Genomic DNA, 24,674 nt, shown 5'->3' with positions numbered 1-24,674 from the left:
CAAATTGACTCAACTTTATTCACAAGTACAACAGTTTATATAGAGGGACAAATTCATGAGTCAGCAGATTCTCAGTTTAAACCAGTACAGACCAAGATAAGGGAGCGTCTTTCTGCCCTTGGGTGAAGAAGCATCCTTTGTATAGTGTATCAGTTCAGCTACAATTGTGATTATCTCAGCGACATATTTTCAAGGCACGAAATAAAGAGTTCTTTCATTAGTGAATTCTGAAACAAACCATCTGGCCTTCAACAGGCGTCTCCTAAAAGATTAAGAAACTAATGTAGCTGAGGGAGTGATCTCTGTGGTATTTCAACCTTGTACCAGCCTGTGATTCTCACACATCAATTCTTGGGTCAAAGAGAAAAATAACTAAAACAAAGGGGCCTTATTGAATGACAGAGTTTTCCTGCATAATGTCACTATAAAACAATATCCAGTAAATGCTCCCATGGTACTAAAATACCTAACAGTTCCCCTCTTTTATTATTTTTTTAAAATAATAACTCAAATAGAAAGGAAAAATCACAAATGTAATAACATAATATAAAAAGCAAATCATAAAATGTAATAGTTCACAGCCTAATGTTCAATATACACACCAGGATCATCATTGGTAACATCTGGCACATCCTCAGGATCAATTTGTGCTAATTGCAAATACATTGAAGTAGCTGTACTAGGTGGGTGTCTTGCCAAGTGGAGCATGAGGTATTGTCAGCAAAATGTGGCTTGTAGAAATGTGAACAGGGTTGCAGTTTACAATACAAAATAGTAAATAAAAATCCTAAGGTTAATGCAGTAGATATGATTAATAACCTAAATATATAAAAAAACACAGTTCTTCAGTCGTCTCCTGGCCTGGTCCCAGGTTCGAGAGACCTAAGCGTCGTGTGATGACAATGGGCATTTCATTTTCTCCATTATCAGGATGAAACGAGTCTATCTTTATCAGGTTAGACATTGTGTGGTACTCTAGGCTTTCTGTTCCTGCTGGATGTTCGAGTACCTTGTTGTTGTTCAGGTGGGGGATCAAAGGGCTTTCTGAGTCTTGGCTCTTTCAGGCGTTGTGTGTTAATCAGTGATTGTGCGTGTGTAGGTGTATTGAATCCGGGCGCTGGCTCGCCTGAGTCGTCATCTACTTGATCCGACGCCTTAGGTGGTTTGGTGGGGCTGGTCTTAACCCTGCTGGCATGAATCCACTGAGGTTGTCCGTCTGTTAGGATGCTGGTTCTCGTCACTGCAAGTACAGTCTGGGGGCTGGAACACGCGGCCTCCCTGAGTGCCCTTGGTTTTAGCGACTTCACCAACACCGCATCTCCTGGTTTCCACGGATGGGTTGGATCTGTGGAAGGGAGAGGCTGAGAGAGACAAACTTTCTGATAGTTATTATTCAGTGTTTCTACCAGGTTATGAACATAGTCAGACAATGCAGTGTCTATGTCCCCTTCCAATAGCGGTGCCCCTCTGGAGGCTGACCATGGTGTTGGAAACGGTCTTCCCATGATTATTTCAAATGGAGATAATTTGGTTGCTGCGGATGGAGTCATTCTAATCTCGCAGAGGATTTGAGGAAGTAGTTTGATCCAGGTCATTCCTGTTTCTATCATTGCTTTAGTCAGGCGATTTTTTATGGTCCTATTCATTCTTTCTACAACTCCTGAACTCTGAGGATGGTATGGCACATGATATTTCCAGTCTATTCCTAGAGTTTTAGCACACTTTTGAATTACTTCTGATGTGAATGAAGGTCCTCTATCACTGTTAATTTGGTGAGGTATTCCAAATCTGGGTATTATTTCATTGCACAACTTTTGACAGACTACTTCTGCAGTTTCTTTTGATGTTGGATAAGCTTCTACCCATTTACTAAATTGGTCCACTATTACCAGTAAGTACTTGATGCTTCCTTGTGCTGGCATGTGTGTAAAATCAATTTGTAATGTATGAAATGGGAAATCTGGTTGTGGTAAATGCTGATGTTTTGCTTTTGAGCTACCTACATTAGTTCGTGCACATGTTAGACAGGTTGCTAATATGCGTTTTACTGCGTGTGATGTTTTCTCGATTACAAATCTTGATTTTATTGCTCCTATTACCCCTCTTTGTCCGACATGACTCACACCGTGAAAATGGCGGACAAGGATTGGCAGTAGTGAAGATGGGAGGGCAATCAAACCCTCAAGGTTTTTGTATAAGCCGTCTCTGTTATCTAAGGTACAATCATTACTTTCCCAGTAAGTGTAATCTAAGGCAGAGGCTTGCTCTTGTATGAATTTTAGGTCAACATTTGTTTCTAAATAGTCTGGGAGTGCGACAAGTGGCAGCTGTAAAGGCAAAGATAATACTTCCTTTCTGGGTGGTTGCTGTGAGGCAGCAGCTGCTTTCGCGGTTACGTCTGCAAGAGCATTTCCCACTGCTTCGTCTGTGTCAGCCGTGCTGTGCCCCTTCGTTTTAACAACTGCAATTGCCGATGGCAGCTGTATAGCCTGCAAAAGTCTTTGAACAAGATCAGAATTAGCGATCGATTTTCCATCAGCAGATGTGAAGCCTCTCTGTCTCCACAATGTGCCAAAGTCATGCACCACACCGAATGCATAACGGCTATCAGTGTAAATTGTTACCCGCTTATCCACATGTAACTCACAGGTGCGTATTAAAGCCATGAGCTCTGCTTTTTGTGCTGAGTGAAATGGTAATGAGTGAGCCTCTAGTATGATGTCAGGCAATGTCACCACCGAATAGCCACAAAGAAATGAGTTGTCATTTGGTTTTGAACAGGACCCGTCCACATAAACAATGACTGAGTCTGGGATTGGTGTCTGCTCTAAGTCTGGGCGTGGTGCTGTGGATTCCTGTATACGTGTCATACAATCATGATCGTCAGGGTCGTCTGAACCATCCTGTCGGTCAGAGGAACACAGCATACGAATGAGTAAGTGTGCTGGCGAATTGGGTGTGCTGTTTGCTTTTATAGTGAGATTTGCTGTTGAAGTCAGTGTAGCTTCATAACCTGAGCGACGTTGTGCGGTCATATGTTGTGTAGTTATGTTTGCTAGAATGGTCGTGACCTGGTGATTGGTGTGTAGAATAGTGTCATGTGAGAGTGTGAGCTTCTCGCAGTCCCTTATCATGATAGAGCAAGCTGCTACTGCTCTCAGGCAGGCCGGCATCCCCTGAACTACTGCTGGCAGCACCTTTGAGTAGAAGGCTACTGGACAGTAGCCACAGCCATGCTCTTGGGCCAATACGCCTGCACAGGTTGTGCCGTTCTCTGTGACGTACAGGTGGAACGGTAAGTGGTAGTCAGGCAGACCCAAACAAGGGGCAGAGGTCAGCGCTCCCTGTAATGCATTGAAAGAGGCAGTCATTTCTGTTGACCACAGTATTCGAGGAGGCTTGTCTTTTTTGCAGCATTCACGCAGAATGTGGTCATGAAAAGAACAGTCTGGTATCCACTGTCTGCAATAGTTCACCATGCCTAGGAAAGACAGCATTTCCTTCTGTGTAGTGGGCTTAGGGACAGAGGTCACAGCTTTGACCCTGTCTGTAGTCATGGAACGTTGTCCGTGAGACAGTGTAAATCCCAAATATTGAACAGAAGTCTGACAGTACTGCATTTTCTTTGCTGATGCTTTGTGGCCAGTCTGTTGGAGGTGCTGGAGTAGCATATGTGTGGCAGTTTGACATAGTTTTTCACTTTCAGCACAGAGGAGGAGATCATCCACGTACTGGATCAAGGTACAGCCCTCTGGAGGAATGAAGCCGTCCAGGGTAGCACGTACCACCATTGAGAAAGCCGCAGGGCTGTCTACCATGCCTTGGGGTAAGCGAGTCCATGTGTACTGCTTATCTCTATGTGTAAAAGCAAATATCGGCTGTGTGTCCTCATGCACAGGTACTGAGAAAAAGGCGGAGCACAAATCCACCACAGTAAAATGTGTGGCTGTTGCTGGAATAGATGTCAGTATGCTGGGAACATCTGGGACAAGAGGTGGCAGAGGCATAATGACTGCATTAATTTGCCTTAAGTCTTGTGTGAAACGCCATACGCCAGGTTTGTTAGGCTTTGGCACAGGATTGACAGGAGTGTTATATGGAGATACTGTGGGCTTTATTACTCCAGCTGTCAATAAATCTCCTATGATGATGTCTAAGGCTGCGGCTTTTTCAGCGGAAATGGGATATTGCTTGACATATACCGGCTTGTTGTTTTTCAGCTGAGCATGATAAGGTGTACAGTCGATAAATCCTACATCATTCTCACCTCTTGACCATAATGTCATGTTTTGATATTCAGCTGGCAATGTGACAGCAAAGATAGTACAGTGTATGGGGTAGGTTAGATCTATGTGTCGACATGGTGCAGTAATGTCATAGCCTATGTCTGAGTTATGCGACAAAACCACTGTTTGGCCTTCACTGGTGTGAGCAGTTATCATGTTGTTGAACAGTGTGAGAGAAACAAATATGTGGCTTCCAGGCATGGGGTTACCTGGTAGTGGTGTCTGTACACGTGTTTGGCACAGTGTGTGACGTGGGGTACCAGTCAGATGGATATTGAGTTCATTTTCTGCTGAGGCGTCCAGCTGACACAGAGGCTGTTCCTTCTCCATGGTGTCGGTGCATAGGGCAGAGAAAACATAGCTGTTATCAGTGTCTACAAACATTTCACCCTTTGTGTTAAATGAAATACACAAGTTCATTTTTGCCATTAAATCTCTGCCTAATAGATTCACAGGCGAGTTTGGAATAATTATGAATGGATGATATGTAATTTCGTCTGGTTTTGGGCCCCAGCGTGTTTTTAGAGAATGAGTTTTGGGGCATTGCACTAGAGTTCCGTTTATTCCCATGGTGTTGATGCACACAGAGGAAACAGGCCCACTATAGAATTTTCCAGACAGTGAACTTTTAGTGGCTCCACTGTCAACTAAAAAGGAATAAATCTTTTCACCTATTTCTATATCTAACGTGGGCAAGCTTTCTGTGTTACGGGACAATTGCAAATGCAGCATCGTGTGTAGTGCTTCACACTGTCCCTCATCATCACCTGGGCCTCCCTATGGTTGGTCCAGTCTTTCGTTATCATATGGGTGGGGATTAAAATGTGGATTATAAGGTTGCTGCCTAAGTGCAAAAGGGCCATTATTTTGATGTGATTCCTGTCTGCGTTGCCAGTTACCTTGTCTGGAAGAGCTCTGCTGACGCCTAGTGGCAGGAGCTGGTCCTGTGTTTTGTGGTTGAGACCTACGTGCTGCTGATTTGCATTCCCTCCTCCAGTGTCCTATTTTTCCACAATAAAAACATGCGTCTCCACTCCTATCTCTCCTTCTGAAATCTCCCTGCTGCGCTTGTTGAGGGGGCGGGGCCCCTGCATACATCATTTTTTCACTTTCCTCTGAGCCTTCAACATCAAAATTCAACATCATCTTAACACTTTTAGCCTTCGTGCTGTTGGGGAAAAGATCTGCACCAGCTTTTGTTTTGACAAGTGTGATAAAGTTCTTTATCTTCATGTCATAGAGATTATCAGTGGCAGTCAGCTTCAATAGTTGTGAACATTCTGGATGAATATTGTTTAAGAATGTTGTTATGAAAATCTGATCATTTCCTCCTTCAGGCGTGCATGCCTCATTAGTCCATCAGTGTGTGAAACGTTTGATTTTATCTCTAGACATTGTGAGCAGAAATTTCTTTAGATTTTGAAAAAAGGCTGTGATTTTGTCATTGTTTATCCACAAAAACGAGGTGGTGTTGGCTGCTTGGTCATCTTTAGGGTCTAGTTCCTCTACTTCTTCAATAAGCTGAGATTCAGTCACACCTGGAATTCGTTGACATAATATATATCTATAATCAGGCCCACCCAAGTGGTGGTATCTGGTTTTACAGTTAATTTTGATTTTTTATCGGACCCGTCTAAGGTCTTTGAATTATTCTGACCCATGGTCAGTGATTTCCAGAGGGGTTTAGACGCTTGAAGGATTTAAGTTAGTTTTTATTTTGCTGTGGCACACCTGAGGTTACTTGATTTTTTGCTAGCAATTTTATCTTTTTAGTGAGCAACTTCTCACTTTTTAACGAGCAACTTCTCGTTTTATGACCCCAGGCAACTTCCTGTGTCCTTTCTGCTGGTGAGCAACTTCTTAGTTTATGACAACAGGCAACTTCCTGTGTCCTTTCTGCTTTAATTTACAAAACAACAGGCAACTTCCTGTGTTTCTATGTGGGCCACTAAAGAAGGCTCCTCAGCGTATCCCACTTGTTACTATGTGGGCCACTGAAGAAGGCCTCGTCAGCGTATCCCGTTTCTATGTGGATCACTGAGAAAGGCATAACACAGTCTTATAAAATAAAAGACGAGTGCCTACCTTCGTCAGGATCCCACTTCTGACACCTTGCGTGGGTTCTCTCCGGGTACTCCGGCTTCCTCCCACCGTCCAAAGACATGCAGCTTGTGGGGATAGGTTAATTGGATAATACAAATTGCCACTAGGTGTGAATGTGAGTGTGAATGGTTGTCTGTCCCTGTGTGTTGGCCCTGCGACAGACTGGCGACCTGTCCAGGGTGTACCCCGCCTTTCGCCCTATGACAGCTGGGATAGGCTCCAGCGCCCCCCGCGACCCTGAAAAAGGATAAGCGGAAGTGAATGGATGGATGGATGGGTAAAAGAAGGGAAAAAAATCAAAACTGTTGCACTCAAAAAAACCTATTGGACAGAGACAGCGTCTTGCAAGATGGCGAGAGAGCTTGTCTTCATTGTTGCTCGTCTTGTGTAAATGTCCAGAAAGCATGGGCCATGGATCATCTGTGGAGACATGGGTAACAACACATTGGTCACTTAAATTATACAAGAAATTTACTAATTTCCCTAATTTGAAGTTCTCCACTCAAATTCAGTAAGCCACTGGAGGAAAGTTGTGACATGAGGGTTAATGTGAACAACCTTTCGCTTCACAGTGGTCCCAGTCTTCCTGCTTGTCCCAACCTTGGAGGTACATTTTGTTCCCTCTTCAGGGTTTATCCTTACAAAAAACCTTGCACCCGCTGACTCCTGGTATTCCAGGTTCAATACATAGAATGAACCAAAGAAGACTGACATTGCATCAGCACAGGTGTTCTCTTTGTCCAGCTCAACAATTACACGCCCCTCTGCACTCACCATCCAGCAGGTGGCGGTCATTGAACTTTGTCCTTAAATGTATAGGGGCAACATGTTGTCATTATGCAACATAAAATAATTTCAATACTTCACTTCTTCACACTGTCTAGATAGTCATAAAGCAAATACCTACGTACAGTTAATTATTAATGGCCTTGTGTACATAGGTCCATTTTAACATATTATAATTGTATATAATTGGGAATTATTCTGCACATTAAACACACCTAACAAAGAGTCAGCCCAGTTAAAGTACCGGAGGTGAATCAACTGTATGGTTATTTTGGAGTTTATAGTTTGTGCTGCTGTTAAACTTTACAGTATTGACTTCAGTATTTCTGCTGTTGGTGTAGCTAGACTACTGTTGATCAGTAATATGTAATGTGAAATTTGATATTGTTACTTTGCTGGATTCACTGAGACACATGTCCAACAACCTTGGTTTATAAAGGAAATTACAGAAATTTGAGCTAACAAAACAGAGACTGGATACCTGTGTCCACGAAAAGCTCCTGTGCCAAACAGAAATTTTAATATGGTCTAATCAGCTCTATGTCATAAATGACTTCTTACCAAGCATAATCAGCCTTGGGGTGCTTGGCAGGCTTTTAACATGCAAACTGAACAATATAAATTTGTGTGCACTGAAGCCACAAAATTTAGAAATACACAGTTGCAAAAACTTCAGTGACCAATTACCTTTCCTGAATGACATATTCAATGCAAAAAATAAGAGTATTGTCAATAGGGACCAATTCCCAGTTTTTACATGATCAAAATTATTCACAAAAGGCTTCAATAAACAGAAAATGTGTGCCAACAAGAGAACAGTGCACAAAAATGAAAAGATATTTGAGCTCGACGCTTTAATGGGTTTAACATGACTTAGTCAGCACTCCGCACCGTACAGGTAGTACAAGCACACCTGAAAACACTGACCAGCTAACAGCTTTAAGCATTTGGGCACAACCTCGGTAGTTCACCGATTCACCTGTTGCAAACGTCCAAGTTTCTATCAAGTCTCATAAATCCATCGGCAAATTACCTAACTAGTCTTTTGAGTCTCCACATTCAGAGATATTGACAATTTGTCTTTAAATGAAAATATCCTGGTAGGGTAGCTTAAAAGTCAAAACAAACAGTACTAAGAACGCATTTCGGACTTCTCTCGAATAAGTGAAAAAAACACTTACCTTCAGACTGATTAGCAGGTTCCGATCCAACTTTAATGTGTCCCATGTCAGTCCGTTTTAGGGAAAAAGTGTTAAGTGGTTTCATTTAATTTTGAGATACTCCCGCATGGACGAGCAGCAATTTGGAGTCTAGCAGAGTTCCCACGAATAGCATACGATCTTCAGATATAATCCAATCAACCTTGCATTTAACCCGATTGAACATCCAGTTACCTCTGACTACTTCTAAGTTGCACATGTTAACGGTCTCATCATCACTCTGTGCTGCAGCGAACTGTATCTGTGGCACAGAATATTTGATGGCCATGTCGTTCTCCTGCTTTGCAGCTTTTTTTGAGTCTGAATTGCGGCTTAAACGTGCAAAACTAAGAGAAGCAGATCAATATTTTCTTCTTGTTGTTATTTAATGGTGGTTGGCAACCAGCGAAAGGAGCATTAACCACCTCGAGCACTATTTTCTATCCCCAGTGTTGTTTTGAAAGTGAATACCCAACGTGTGCGTCATACGTCACGTTGTACGTCAGGTGAAGGTGTGGTGTCGGCTATCGCACCTGTCGCATTACAAAGCTTTAAAAACGTAACAATCCAACACAACCCAACGCGCTAAACTGTGATAATGTGTTACATTATCACTGAAGGAAACGGCTTCCAGGGCCTAATCCGTGGATCGGCTTCCTCCGAGGCGTGGACGTCTATCAGCAGAGAATGTACCTTAGTCTGTAACACAGTCAAATATATTCTCAAGTAATATTCAAGCATGCCATTCAGCGTGTTAGTACGAGCTCGGGAGCAGCTTGGGAGAACAAGAAAACAGAGACTGCTTCAGGTTGTCTTCCCAAATTGACTCAACTTTATTCACAAGTACAACAGTTTATATAGAGGGACAAATTCATGAGTCAGCAGATTCTCAGTTTAAACCAGTACAGACCAAGATAAGGGAGCGTCTTTCTGCCCTTGGGTGAAGAAGCATCCTTTGTATAGTGTATCAGTTCAGCTACAATTGTGATTATCTCAGCGACATATTTTCAAGGCACGAAATAAAGAGTTCTTTCATTAGTGAATTCTGAAACAAACCATCTGGCCTTCAACAGGCGTCTCCTAAAAGATTAAGAAACTAATGTAGCTGAGGGAGTGATCTCTGTGGTATTTCAACCTTGTACCAGCCTGTGATTCTCACACATCAATTCTTGGGTCAAAGAGAACAATAACTAAAACAAAGGGGCCTTATTGAATGACAGAGTTTTCCTGCATAATGTCACTATAAAACAATATCCAGTAAATGCTCCCATGGTACTAAAATACCTAACAATCACGTATATCAGGACATCTCTTCTGAACCAAGACGAAGTGGTGCTACAAAGGAATTATTTCTTTAGGAGAGCATTTAATAGCAGTCTGGCCTGCAACAAAATGCACCGCTAAAAATACAGTTTCTGCTTGTCCCAGAATTTATTAATTTTGAGAGTGAAGTTGTAGGACTGATGCTGGTTAGTGGTGTAGGTTTCATGGATGTGACACCTTGTGTAAAATGACGACCAGAGCATATTATTAGGTCAGTTCACTGTAGTTAGGCAGAGGTGTCTTAAAAAGTACCACCTTATACAAAACAAATGAAGGTCCAGTATAAGAAAGAATAAGAAGAGAAAAAAAGCAACATCCTGCTAAATGAAGTCATTTTTAAACATTACTCTAAATGTAGCCATTAGTTTTTGTTGCTGGCCATACAAAAATAAGTATACTTCAATTATATTTCCCAAGTATATCTTACCTAGTACGTATACTAATAATGCTTCTTGGGACTATATTGGCCCCCGTTTTAGTACATAACAGTATTCTTGAAATTAACTTTTAGATGTACTTTTTGTTCACCATAATTGTACTAGCATAATGTCATAATGTCTACAAGAGTATAATTAAATATACTCGACTCTATCACAATACTAACCTTACAAATATACTATTAATTAATAGTATTACTAATGTTTCACATTGTTTGACTAAACAAATGCATTTATTAATATATGAGGTTCCATTCAGTTCAAGGAATTAAATTTTAGTGTGGCTGCAACTTACTCCTTAAGTTAAAAATTATGCTGTATATTGTAGTTTATATGTTATACTGCTTTCACAGTGAATCACATTTTATAGTAATACACTCTGAATGAGGATTTTTTTTTCTCAAAGATATTTTTATTGAGTTGAAGCAACAAAGAAAAGCAAATACACGCAGAATTGTCAAACGCCAAACAAGCAAGTTTCACAGTGACTGTTAAAACTGAAATATCAGAATACAGATTAATGACACACTCACATGTCTTATAGTTGCTTCCAGCAGTTTATCCCCTACCCACAACACTTAGAACCCCTATCCCTCAGACCAGGAAGGAAAAAACCCAACAAACAAAGCAAGAAAAAAGAAGCAAACAAATAAAAACAACTGAATGAGGATTTAAGTAATTACTCTTAGATCTACAGTAGAAAACAACAGAAATCCGGATGGTGTAATAGTATAATCTCAGTAACATCACCAATTGTTACATTTGCTGTATTTTACAGCTGTTTCCATGAGTACGGTGAGTTACCGTAAAAATAGTGTAATCTCATGGAATTTTCCCACAATTACATGCAAATTACAGTACTAAACTGCTAACATCCTTTAGAGTTTTTTACTGTTGATTTTGCAGTACTAAGCTATGGAAATTACTGCAAAGGCTAACAGTGTTCATGTTTTGAATCGGGTAATTTCATGGTGAGAAATGTCTTTGACAAAAAAAATGCAGGATTAATTAATAGCTGTATATGACTGCTAGGTTAGGACGTGGTTAGGTGCAAATACTTAAGAGAGAGAGATTTTGCTCTATTAATATTTAATGGAAATCTTTTCCTCCATAAGATTGTGGGCAAAGTCAATAAATTGTCTCCTGGCTTTCAGGTCCCCTTGAGCCAAATTTACAGTTTTTGCAATTAAGAAAAGAAAAAAAGATTTAAGGTGAAACAAATTTTTTCAATTCATGGAATGATGACATTATCACTCATTCCATATTGTTCCTAAAGTTTGCAGTCTTTTTTTTAGTTAAAAGTTAAAGCAGAGCTTGTTTTTTTTAGCTTCTTTGATAATGTAACTCTGCATATGTGTACATGCATGTGCACTGATGTGTGCATGGGGGGTGATTTAACATTACAGTCCCTTGAAATAGCATTCATAGTCCTTGAACTTGTGCACATTTTGTCACCTTACAACCACAAACAAAAGATGTTTTTATTGACAGTTTCAATGGTAGATTAACACAAAGTAGCACATAATTGTGAAGTGGCATGAAAATAATACATGGTTGTCAAAATTCTAAGCAAATGAAATTTGGAAAAGTGTGTCATTCTTTTCTATTCACCCCCTGCTCTTTATAGAGCCACATTTTGCTCCAGTTACACCTGCAGGTCTTTTGGAGTATGTCTCTACCAGCTTTGCACATCTAGAGACTGAAATATTTGCCCATTCTTCACTGTAAAACAGCTCAAACTCAGATAGATTGGATGGAAAGCGTCTCTGAGTCTGTATGACTATGTTTACTGTTTTGTCTATTTCAAACAGATGCCTGTCCTCACCTCTGCAGTGCTGCCGTCTCCTCTAACCCGGCATGTTTCTAAGGTATGTTTTCTTTCTTTTGGATGTTGTTCTTGTGGTTTTTCTCCAGAGATGAGGTTTGCAGTGTCTGTGTCTGTGTGGTGCAGCCGGTCTAGTCTAGGGGTAATAACAGAGATTGAAACTTTACTGATAAATTGTCCAACTAAAAAAATAGCGGGGTCCACAAATGTCATGTGACAACTAGGGATGGGTACCGTGGATACCGGGATAAGATGAGTTGGTACCGGGATAAGATGATTTGCTGTGTTTTTCACGGAGAAAAAATAATTAACATGGAATAACGTCAGTGTTAGATGAAAAAAAAAAAAGATGCAAGCAGAAAAGGACAGCAGATTGAGAAGAGATTTTTTCAAACGGTATCCTTAGAAAGAAATCTCTTCTAACAAGTGATATCTGATAAGCTTAAAACTTAAATCTTGAATCTAATATCCAGATTCATGCTAAACTTTTCTGATTACTCCGTGAATCTGCACCGTTAGACTTTTCATCGCCACGTAACATACTGGCGTCACTGTTGCCAGTGTCAGGGGAGTTTCTTTAGGGGAGTTTATTTGTGAGCCGTTCGAGGACTGCAACCAGCCTCTTGTCGTGCTGGGTCTGTGTGTCAGCATAAACCAGAATGTCATCCATCTGGCAGACAACTCCATCCAGCCCCTCCAAAAGCTGAGACATTCGTTTTTGAAAATGCTCAGGGGCTGAGGATATGCCAAAACAGAGTCTATTGAAACAGTACCTTCCGAATGGTGTGATGAAGGTTGTGAGAAGAGCTGACTGCTTGGACAAAGGTATTTGCCAAAACCCTGAGTTAGCATCGAGTTTTGAGAACAACTTTGCGCCCTCTAGCTGTCCTAGGGTGTGCTCAACTGATGGCAACATGTGTCTTTCCCTTTTCACAGAAGTATTTAGTTTGGTCAAGTCCACGCACACACGCACTTCATCTCTGTTTGGTTTAGGTACTGGAACCATTCCTGCACACCAGTCAGTAGGCTGCTCTACTCTGGAGATTACACCTAACTCTTCCATACGAGCGAGCTCTCTTTTGACTTTGGGCAACAGGGGAAGCGGGACCCTTCTTGGGGTTGACAGGGCGAATGGTTTAGCGTCTGCTTTAAGCTCGATTTTGTATTCCCCCTCCATTCAGCCTAACCCACTGAATAGTTTTGGAAACTGCTGCTTTACTGCCTCTACCGAAGTGAGTGACACTGCTTCTACTCTGGCCACTAGCCCAAGTGCTACACTTGCTAAGCGGCTAAGTAACCCTTGCGTCAGGTCTGCTACTACATACACAGGCTGTACTGTAGTTTTGCTCAGAGTGCTCAGGTTAGCAGTAAATGTCCCTCTAACTGCTAGTGGAGACAGTCCCGCCCCATACAGTTTCAGATCTGTGGGTTGCAGCTGTGGTTTTTGTGCTAGAGCATTGTACTCTTTTTCAGGCAAGACGGTTACGTCCGCTCCTGTGTCAATTTTGAGCCAGCAGTCTACATTGTTAACTTTTATTTTAGTCAACCACGCATCCTCAGTTCTCTCTGAAGCTACTGTTCCCAAAAATGCTACCTCCCTTTCTTCACTGTCACCACCTGCTGCACGTATTTCTCCCACTGCCCCAGATCTGCACACTCTTGCATAGTGACCTTTCTTTTTACACTGATTGCAGAGTACCTCTTTGGCTGGGCACAGGTTCTTGCTGTGAAAGGGTGTCTTTCCACATCGGTTGCATTGGCTTTTCACATTCCTCTCTGTGGTTTGTGGCACAGTCTTTCTTGGTTTAAAGTGTTTTATTTTTCCTTTAATGATGTCCACGTTACAAAGATTTTCCTGCTTGAAGTTGTTTTTAAGAAGATCCTGCTGCTTCTTAACAAGCTCACTTTGGCGAATCCGTATCACTGCTTTTTCTAACGTGAGCTCTGCGTCCATTTGCAGTTGCTCCGAGAGCCTAATGTCTCTTATTCCGACAACGAGTCTGTCTCTTATCATTTCACTGTGCAGCGCCCCGTAGCCGCAATGCTCAGCCAAGGCATATAGGGATGTAATAAACCAGTCTGCAGTCTGTCCTGCTTCTTGCTGCCTTTGGTTGAACTTTGCACGTTCAAAGATAACATTTCTTCTGACTACAAAGTGTGTCTCGAGTTTGTCTTTGAGAGTGTGGTACTCACTCGCCTCCTCTTCGGTCAGGTTCAACGAGGTGATCACGTCTTCAGCTTCATCGACCATTGTATATATCAGAGTGTTAAACTGGTTTTCATCCGATTGTAGCTCGAGTCCGGATGCTATCCTGAACCTCTCAAAGCGTCGGATCCATTTTGGCCACTCTTCTGGCTTTGAAAAGTCGAACTTCGGCGGCGGTGATACTTGGAAGGCTGCTGGCGCGGCTGCCATGCTGCTAGTCACGAGATGCTAGTTAGTGTTTTCTAATTTGTTAGCTTAGCTCTTACTGTGGCTGTTAATGCAAACTTGGAGGGCGAGTTCTCTCCGGTGAGAAAGCTTCCGTTTTCGTGACGTTCTTCTTCGCTGGGACAGCTCTGTCTTAAGGTTGGCATTCATGTGTGCCTGCGTGGAGATCTGAGGTTGGCTGGTAGGGTGGACCTCTGCGCATAATCACATGTGTGTGCAATCAGAGCCACGTCTGGATTTCTTGGAATGTGGATTGTTTGGGGTGAGTTTATCTCTGGATGTGTGCAAATGTATGTGCATTCATGTGTGCCTGCGTGGAGATCTGAGGTTGGCTGGTAGGGTGGACCTCTGCGCATAATCACATGTGTGTGCAATCAGAGGCACGTCTGGATTTCTTGGAATGTGGATTGTTTGGGGTGAGTTTATCTCTGGATGTGTGCAAATGTATGTGCATTCATGTGTGCCTGCGTGGAGATCTGAGGTTGGCTGGTAGGGTGGACCTCTGCGCATAATCACATGTGTGTGCAATCAGAGCCACGTCTGGATTTCTTGGAATGTGGATTGTTTGGGGTGAGTTTATCTCTGGATGTGTGCAAATGTATGTGCATTCATGTGTGCCTGCGTGGAGATCCGGGGTTGGGTGGTAGGGTGGACCTCTGCGCATAATCACATGTGTGTGCAATCAGAGCCACGTCTGGATTTCTTGGAATGTGGATTGTTTGGGGTGAGTTTATCTCTGGATGTGTGCAAATGTATGTGCATTCATGTGTGCCTGCGTGGAGATCTGAGGTTGGCTGGTAGGGTGGACCTCTGCGCATAATCACATGTGTGTGCAATCAGAGCCACGTCTGGATTTCTTGGAATGTGGATTGTTTGGGGTGAGTTTATCTCTGGATGTGTGCAAATGTATGTGCATTCATGTGTGCCTGCGTGGAGATCTGAGGTTGGCTGGTAGGGTGGACCTCTGCGCATAATCACATGTGTGTGCAATCAGAGGCACGTCTGGATTTCTTGGAATGTGGATTGTTTGGGGTGAGTTTATCTCTGGATGTGTGCAAATGTATGTGCATTCATGTGTGCCTGCGTGGAGATCTGAGGTTGGCTGGTAGGGTGGACCTCTGCGCATAATCACATGTGTGTGCAATCAGAGCCACGTCTGGATTTCTTGGAATGTTGATTGTTTGGGGTGAGTTTATCTCTGGATGTGTGCAAATGTATGTGCATTCATGTGTGCCTGCGTGGAGATCTGAGGTTGGCTGGTAGGGTGGACCTCTGCGCATAATCACATGTGTGTGCAATCAGAGCCACGTCTGGATTTCTTGGAATGTGGATTGTTTGGGGTGAGTTTATCTCTGGATGTGTGCAAATATATGTGCATTCATATGTGCCTGCGTGGAGATCTGAGGTTGGCTGGTAGGGTGGACCTCTGCGCATAATCACATGTGTGTGCAATCAGAGGCACGTCTGGATTTCTTGGAATGTGGATTGTTTGGGGTGAGTTTATCTCTGGATGTGTGCAAATGTATGTGCATTCATGTGTGCCTGCGTGGAGATCTGAGGTTGGCTGGTAGGGTGGACCTCTGCGCATAATCACATGTGTGTGCAATCAGAGCCACGTCTGGATTTCTTGGAATGTGGATTGTTTGGGGTGAGTTTATCTCTGGATGTGTGCAAATGTATGTGCATTCATGTGTGCCTGTGTGGAGATCTGAGGTTGGCTGGTAGGGTGGACCTCTGCGCATAATCACATGTGTGTGCAATCAGAGCCACGTCTGGATTTCTTGGAATGTGGATTGTTTGGGGTGAGTTTATCTCTGGATGTGTGCAAATGTATGTGCATTCATGTGTGCCTGCGTGGAGATCTGAGGTTGGCTGGTAGGGTGGACCTCTGCGCATAATCACATGTGTGTGCAATCAGAGCCACGTCTGGATTTCTTGGAATGTGGATTGTTTGGGGTGAGTTTATCTCTGGATGTGTGCAAATGTATGTGCATTCATGTGTGCCTGCGTGGAGATCTGAGGTTGGCTGGTAGGGTGGACCTCTGCGCATAATCACATGTGTGTGCAATCAGAGCCACGTCTGGATTTCTTGGAATGTGGATTGTTTGGGGTGAGTTTATCTCTGGATGTGTGCAAATGTATGTGCATTCATGTGTGCCTGCGTGGAGATCTGAGGTTGGCTGGTAGGGTGGACCTCTGCGCATAATCACATGTGTGTGCAATCAGAGCCACGTCTGGATTTTTTGGAATGTGGATTGTTTGGGGTGAGTTTATCTCTGGATGTGTGCAAATGTATGTGCATTCATGTGTGCCTGCGTGGAGATCTGAGGTTGGCTGGTAGGGTGGACCTCTGCGCATAATCACATGTGTGTGCAATCAGAGCCACGTCTGGATTTCTTGGAATGTTGATTGTTTGGGGTGAGTTTATCTCTGGATGTGTGCAAATGTATGTGCATTCATGTGTGCCTGCGTGGAGATCTGAGGTTGGCTGGTAGGGTGGACCTCTGCGCATAATCACATGTGTGTGCAATCAGAGCCACGTCTGGATTTCTTGGAATGTGGATTGTTTGGGGTGAGTTTATCTCTGGATGTGTGCAAATATATGTGCATTCATATGTGCCTGCGTGGAGATCTGAGGTTGGCTGGTAGGGTGGACCTCTGCGCATAATCACATGTGTGTGCAATCAGAGGCACGTCTGGATTTCTTGGAATGTGGATTGTTTGGGGTGAGTTTATCTCTGGATGTGTGCAAATGTATGTGCATTCATGTGTGCCTGCGTGGAGATCTGAGGTTGGCTGGTAGGGTGGACCTCTGCGCATAATCACATGTGTGTGCAATCAGAGCCACGTCTGGATTTCTTGGAATGTGGATTGTTTGGGGTGAGTTTATCTCTGGATGTGTGCAAATGTATGTGCATTCATGTGTGCCTGTGTGGAGATCTGAGGTTGGCTGGTAGGGTGGACCTCTGCGCATAATCACATGTGTGTGCAATCAGAGCCACGTCTGGATTTCTTGGAATGTGGATTGTTTGGGGTGAGTTTATCTCTGGATGTGTGCAAATGTATGTGCATTCATGTGTGCCTGCGTGGAGATCTGAGGTTGGCTGGTAGGGTGGACCTCTGCGCATAATCACATGTGTGTGCAATCAGAGCCACGTCTGGATTTCTTGGAATGTGGATTGTTTGGGGTGAGTTTATCTCTGGATGTGTGCAAATGTATGTGCATTCATGTGTGCCTGCGTGGAGATCTGAGGTTGGCTGGTAGGGTGGACCTCTGCGCATAATCACATGTGTGTGCAATCAGAGCCACGTCTGGATTTCTTGGAATGTGGATTGTTTGGGGTGAGTTTATCTCTGGATGTGTGCAAATGTATGTGCATTCATGTGTGCCTGCGTGGAGATCTGAGGTTGGCTGGTAGGGTGGACCTCTGCGCATAATCACATGTGTGTGCAATCAGAGCCACGTCTGGATTTCTTGGAATGTGGATTGTTTGGGGTGAGTTTATCTCTGGATGTGTGCAAATGTATGTGCATTCATGTGTGCCTGCGTGGAGATCTGAGGTTGGCTGGTAGGGTGGACCTCTGCGCATAATCACATGTGTGTGCAATCAGAGCCACGTCTGGATTTCTTGGAATGTGGATTGTTTGGGGTGAGTTTATCTCTGGATGTGTGCAAATGTATGTGCATTCATGTGTGCCTGCGTGGAGATCTGAGGTTGGCTGGTAGGGTGGACCTCTGCGCATAATCACATGTGTGTGCAATCAGAGCCACGTCTGGATTTCTTGGAATGTGGATTGTTTGGGGTGAGTTTATCTCTGGATGTGTGCAAATGTATGTGCATTCATGTGTGCCTGCGTGGAGATCTGAGGTTGGCTGGTAGGGTGGACCTCTGCGCATAATCACATGTGTGTGCAATCAGAGCCACGTCTGGATTTCTTGGAATGTGGATTGTTTGGGGTGAGTTTATCTCTGGATGTGTGCAAATGTATGTGCATTCATGTGTGCCTGCGTGGAGATCTGAGGTTGGCTGGTAGGGTGGACCTCTGCGCATAATCACATGTGTGTGCAATCAGAGCCACGTCTGGATTTCTTGGAATGTGGATTGTTTGGGGTGAGTTTATCTCTGGATGTGTGCAAATGTATGTGCATTCATGTGTGCCTGCGTGGAGATCTGAGGTTGGCTGGTAGGGTGGACCTCTGCGCATAATCACATGTGTGTGCAATCAGAGCCACGTCTGGATTTCTTGGAATGTGGATTGTTTGGGGTGAGTTTATCTCTGGATGTGTGCAAATGTATGTGCATTCATGTGTGCCTGCGTGGAGATCTGAGGTTGGCTGGTAGGGTGGACCTCTGCGCATAATCACATGTGTGTGCAATCAGAGCCACGTCTGGATTTCTTGGAATGTGGATTGTTTGGGGTGAGTTTATCTCTGGATGTGTGCAAATGTATGTGCATTCATGTGTGCCTGCGTGGAGATCTGAGGTTGGCTGGTAGGGTGGACCTCTGCGCATAATCACATGTGTGTGCAATCAGAGGCACGTCTGGATTTCTTGGAATGTGGATTGTTTGGGGTGAGTTTATCTCTGGATGTGTGCAAATGTATGTGCATTCATGTGTGCCTGCGTGGAGATCTGAGGTTGGCTGGTAGGGTGGACCTCTGCGCATAATCACATGTGTGTGCAATCAGAGCCACGTCTGGATTTCTTGGAATGTGGATTGTTTGGGGTGAGTTTATCTCTGGATGTGTGCAAATGTATGTGCATTCATGTGTGCCTGCGTGGAGATCTGAGGTTGGCTGGTAGGGTGGACCTCTGCGCATAATCACATGTGTGTGCAATCAGAGGCACGTCTGGATTTCTTGGAATGTGGATTGTTTGGGGTGAGTTTATCTCTGGATGTGTGCAAATGTATGTGCATTCATGTGTGCCTGCGTGGAGATCTGAGGTTGGCTGGTAGGGTGGACCTCTGCGCATAATCACATGTGTGTGCAATCAGAGCCACGTCTGGATTTCTTGGAATGTGGATTGTTTGGGGTGAGTTTATCTCTGGATGTGTGCAAATGTATGTGCATTCATGTGTGCCTGCGTGGAGATCCGGGGTTGGGTGGTAGGGTGGACCTCTGCGCATAATCACATGTGTGTGCAATCAGAGCCACGTCTGGATTTCTTGGAATGTGGATTGTTTGGGGTGAGTTTATCTCTGGATGTGTGCAAATGTATGTGCATTCATGTGTGCCTGCGTGGAGATCTGAGGTTGGCTGGTAGGGTGGACCTCTGCGCATAATCACATGTGTGTGCAATCAGAGGCACGTCTGGATTTCTTGGAATGTGGATTGTTTGGGGTGAGTTTATCTCTGGATGTGTGCAAATGTATGTGCATTCATGTGTGCCTGCGTGGAGATCTGAGGTTGGCTGGTAGGGTGGACCTCTGCGCATAATCACATGTGTGTGCAATCAGAGGCACGTCTGGATTTCTTGGAATGTGGATTGTTTGGGGTGAGTTTATCTCTGGATGTGTGCAAATGTATGTGCATTCATGTGTGCCTGCGTGGAGATCTGAGGTTGGCTGGTAGGGTGGACCTCTGCGCATAATCACATGTGTGTGCAATCAGAGCCACGTCTGGATTTCTTGGAATGTGGATTGTTTGGGGTGAGTTTATCTCTGGATGTGTGCAAATGTATGTGCATTCATGTGTGCCTGCGTGGAGATCCGGGGTTGGGTGGTAGGGTGGACCTCTGCGCATAATCACATGTGTGTGCAATCAGAGCCACGTCTGGATTTCTTGGAATGTGGATTGTTTGGGGTGAGTTTATCTCTGGATGTGTGCAAATGTATGTGCATTCATGTGTGCCTGCGTGGAGATCTGAGGTTGGCTGGTAGGGTGGACCTCTGCGCATAATCACATGTGTGTGCAATCAGAGCCACGTCTGGATTTCTTGGAATGTGGATTGTTTGGGGTGAGTTTATCTCTGGATGTGTGCAAATGTATGTGCATTCATGTGTGCCTGCGTGGAGATCTGAGGTTGGCTGGTAGGGTGGACCTCTGCGCATAATCACATGTGTGTGCAATCAGAGCCACGTCTGGATTTCTTGGAATGTGGATTGTTTGGGGTGAGTTTATCTCTGGATGTGTGCAAATGTATGTGCATTCATGTGTGCCTGCGTGGAGATCTGAGGTTGGCTGGTAGGGTGGACCTCTGCGCATAATCACATGTGTGTGCAATCAGAGCCACGTCTGGATTTCTTGGAATGTGGATTGTTTGGGGTGAGTTTATCTCTGGATGTGTGCAAATGTATGTGCATTCATGTGTGCCTGCGTGGAGATCTGAGGTTGGCTGGTAGGGTGGACCTCTGCGCATAATCACATGTGTGTGCAATCAGAGGCACGTCTGGATTTCTTGGAATGTTGATTGTTTGGGGTGAGTTTATCTCTGGATGTGTGCAAATGTATGTGCATTCATGTGTGCCTGCGTGGAGATCTGAGGTTGGCTGGTAGGGTGGACCTCTGCGCATAATCACATGTGTGTGCAATCAGAGCCACGTCTGGATTTCTTGGAATGTGGATTGTTTGGGGTGAGTTTATCTCTGGATGTGTGCAAATGTATGTGCATTCATGTGTGCCTGCGTGGAGATCTGAGGTTGGCTGGTAGGGTGGACCTCTGCGCATAATCACATGTGTGTGCAATCAGAGCCACGTCTGGATTTCTTGGAATGTGGATTGTTTGGGGTGAGTTTATCTCTGGATGTGTGCAAATGTATGTGCATTCATGTGTGCCTGCGTGGAGATCTGAGGTTGGCTGGTAGGGTGGACCTCTGCGCATAATCACATGTGTGTGCAATCAGAGCCACGTCTGGATTTCTTGGAATGTGGATTGTTTGGGGTGAGTTTATCTCTGGATGTGTGCAAATGTATGTGCATTCATGTGTGCCTGCGTGGAGATCTGAGGTTGGCTGGTAGGGTGGACCTCTGCGCATAATCACATGTGTGTGCAATCAGAGCCACGTCTGGATTTCTTGGAATGTGGATTGTTTGGGGTGAGTTTATCTCTGGATGTGTGCAAATGTATGTGCATTCATGTGTGCCTGCGTGGAGATCTGAGGTTGGCTGGTAGGGTGGACCTCTGCGCATAATCACATGTGTGTGCAATCAGAGCCACGTCTGGATTTCTTGGAATGTGGATTGTTTGGGGTGAGTTTATCTCTGGATGTGTGCAAATGTATGTGCATTCATGTGTGCCTGCGTGGAGATCTGAGGTTGGCTGGTAGGGTGGACCTCTGCGCATAATCACATGTGTGTGCAATCAGAGCCACGTCTGGATTTCTTGGAATGTGGATTGTTTGGGGTGAGTTTATCTCTGGATGTGTGCAAATGTATGTGCATTCATGTGTGCCTGCGTGGAGATCTGAGGTTGGCTGGTAGGGTGGACCTCTGCGCATAATCACATGTGTGTGCAATCAGAGCCACGTCTGGATTTCTTGGAATGTGGATTGTTTGGGGTGAGTTTATCTCTGGATGTGTGCAAATGTATGTGCATTCATGTGTGCCTGCGTGGAGATCTGAGGTTGGCTGGTAGGGTGGACCTCTGCGCATAATCACATGTGTGTGCAATCAGAGCCACGTCTGGATTTCTTGGAATGTGGATTGTTTGGGGTGAGTTTATCTCTGGATGTGTGCAAATGTATGTGCATTCATGTGTGCCTGCGTGGAGATCTGAGGTTGGCTGGTAGGGTGGACCTCTGCGCATAATCACATGTGTGTGCAATCAGAGCCACGTCTGGATTTCTTGGAATGTGGATTGTTTGGGGTGAGTTTATCTCTGGATGTGTGCAAATGTATGTGCATTCATGTGTGCCTGCGTGGAGATCTGAGGTTGGCTGGTAGGGTGGACCTCTGCGCATAATCACATGTGTGTGCAATCAGAGCCACGTCTGGATTTCTTGGAATGTGGATTGTTTGGGGTGAGTTTATCTCTGGATGTGTGCAAATGTATGTGCATTCATGTGTGCCTGCGTGGAGATCTGAGGTTGGCTGGTAGGGTGGACCTCTGCGCATAATCACATGTGTGTGCAATCAGAGGCACGTCTGGATTTCTTGGAATGTGGATTGTTTGGGGTGAGTTTATCTCTGGATGTGTGCAAATGTATGTGCATTCATGTGTGCCTGCGTGGAGATCTGAGGTTGGCTGGTAGGGTGGACCTCTGCGCATAATCACATGTGTGTGCAATCAGAGCCACGTCTGGATTTCTTGGAATGTGGATTGTTTGGGGTGAGTTTATCTCTGGATGTGTGCAAATGTATGTGCATTCATGTGTGCCTGCGTGGAGATCTGAGGTTGGCTGGTAGGGTGGACCTCTGCGCATAATCACATGTGTGTGCAATCAGAGCCACGTCTGGATTTCTTGGAATGTGGATTGTTTGGGGTGAGTTTATCTCTGGATGTGTGCAAATGTATGTGCATTCATGTGTGCCTGCGTGGAGATCTGAGGTTGGCTGGTAGGGTGGACCTCTGCGCATAATCACATGTGTGTGCAATCAGAGGCACGTCTGGATTTCTTGGAATGTGGATTGTTTGGGGTGAGTTTATCTCTGGATGTGTGCAAATGTATGTGCATTCATGTGTGCCTGCGTGGAGATCTGAGGTTGGCTGGTAGGGTGGACCTCTGCGCATAATCACATGTGTGTGCAATCAGAGCCACGTCTGGATTTCTTGGAATGTGGATTGTTTGGGGTGAGTTTATCTCTGGATGTGTGCAAATGTATGTGCATTCATGTGTGCCTGCGTGGAGATCTGAGGTTGGCTGGTAGGGTGGACCTCTGCGCATAATCACATGTGTGTGCAATCAGAGGCACGTCTGGATTTCTTGGAATGTGGATTGTTTGGGGTGAGTTTATCTCTGGATGTGTGCAAATGTATGTGCATTCATGTGTGCCTGCGTGGAGATCTGAGGTTGGCTGGTAGGGTGGACCTCTGCGCATAATCACATGTGTGTGCAATCAGAGCCACGTCTGGATTTCTTGGAATGTGGATTGTTTGGGGTGAGTTTATCTCTGGATGTGTGCAAATGTATGTGCATTCATGTGTGCCTGCGTGGAGATCCGGGGTTGGGTGGTAGGGTGGACCTCTGCGCATAATCACATGTGTGTGCAATCAGAGCCACGTCTGGATTTCTTGGAATGTGGATTGTTTGGGGTGAGTTTATCTCTGGATGTGTGCAAATGTATGTGCATTCATGTGTGCCTGCGTGGAGATCTGAGGTTGGCTGGTAGGGTGGACCTCTGCGCATAATCACATGTGTGTGCAATCAGAGGCACGTCTGGATTTCTTGGAATGTGGATTGTTTGGGGTGAGTTTATCTCTGGATGTGTGCAAATGTATGTGCATTCATGTGTGCCTGCGTGGAGATCTGAGGTTGGCTGGTAGGGTGGACCTCTGCGCATAATCACATGTGTGTGCAATCAGAGGCACGTCTGGATTTCTTGGAATGTGGATTGTTTGGGGTGAGTTTATCTCTGGATGTGTGCAAATGTATGTGCATTCATGTGTGCCTGCGTGGAGATCTGAGGTTGGCTGGTAGGGTGGACCTCTGCGCATAATCACATGTGTGTGCAATCAGAGCCACGTCTGGATTTCTTGGAATGTGGATTGTTTGGGGTGAGTTTATCTCTGGATGTGTGCAAATGTATGTGCATTCATGTGTGCCTGCGTGGAGATCCGGGGTTGGGTGGTAGGGTGGACCTCTGCGCATAATCACATGTGTGTGCAATCAGAGCCACGTCTGGATTTCTTGGAATGTGGATTGTTTGGGGTGAGTTTATCTCTGGATGTGTGCAAATGTATGTGCATTCATGTGTGCCTGCGTGGAGATCTGAGGTTGGCTGGTAGGGTGGACCTCTGCGCATAATCACATGTGTGTGCAATCAGAGCCACGTCTGGATTTCTTGGAATGTGGATTGTTTGGGGTGAGTTTATCTCTGGATGTGTGCAAATGTATGTGCATTCATGTGTGCCTGCGTGGAGATCTGAGGTTGGCTGGTAGGGTGGACCTCTGCGCATAATCACATGTGTGTGCAATCAGAGCCACGTCTGGATTTCTTGGAATGTGGATTGTTTGGGGTGAGTTTATCTCTGGATGTGTGCAAATGTATGTGCATTCATGTGTGCCTGCGTGGAGATCTGAGGTTGGCTGGTAGGGTGGACCTCTGCGCATAATCACATGTGTGTGCAATCAGAGGCACGTCTGGATTTCTTGGAATGTGGATTGTTTGGGGTGAGTTTATCT

The sequence above is a fragment of the Diplotaxodon limnothrissa genome, linkage group LG8 (genome assembly GCF_057381915.1).
Source record: "Diplotaxodon limnothrissa isolate DT_005_m linkage group LG8, D_limnothrissa_male_GT1.1, whole genome shotgun sequence".
Lineage (NCBI taxonomy): Eukaryota > Metazoa > Chordata > Actinopteri > Cichliformes > Cichlidae > Diplotaxodon > Diplotaxodon limnothrissa.
This window is presented reverse-complemented; position numbering follows the sequence as displayed.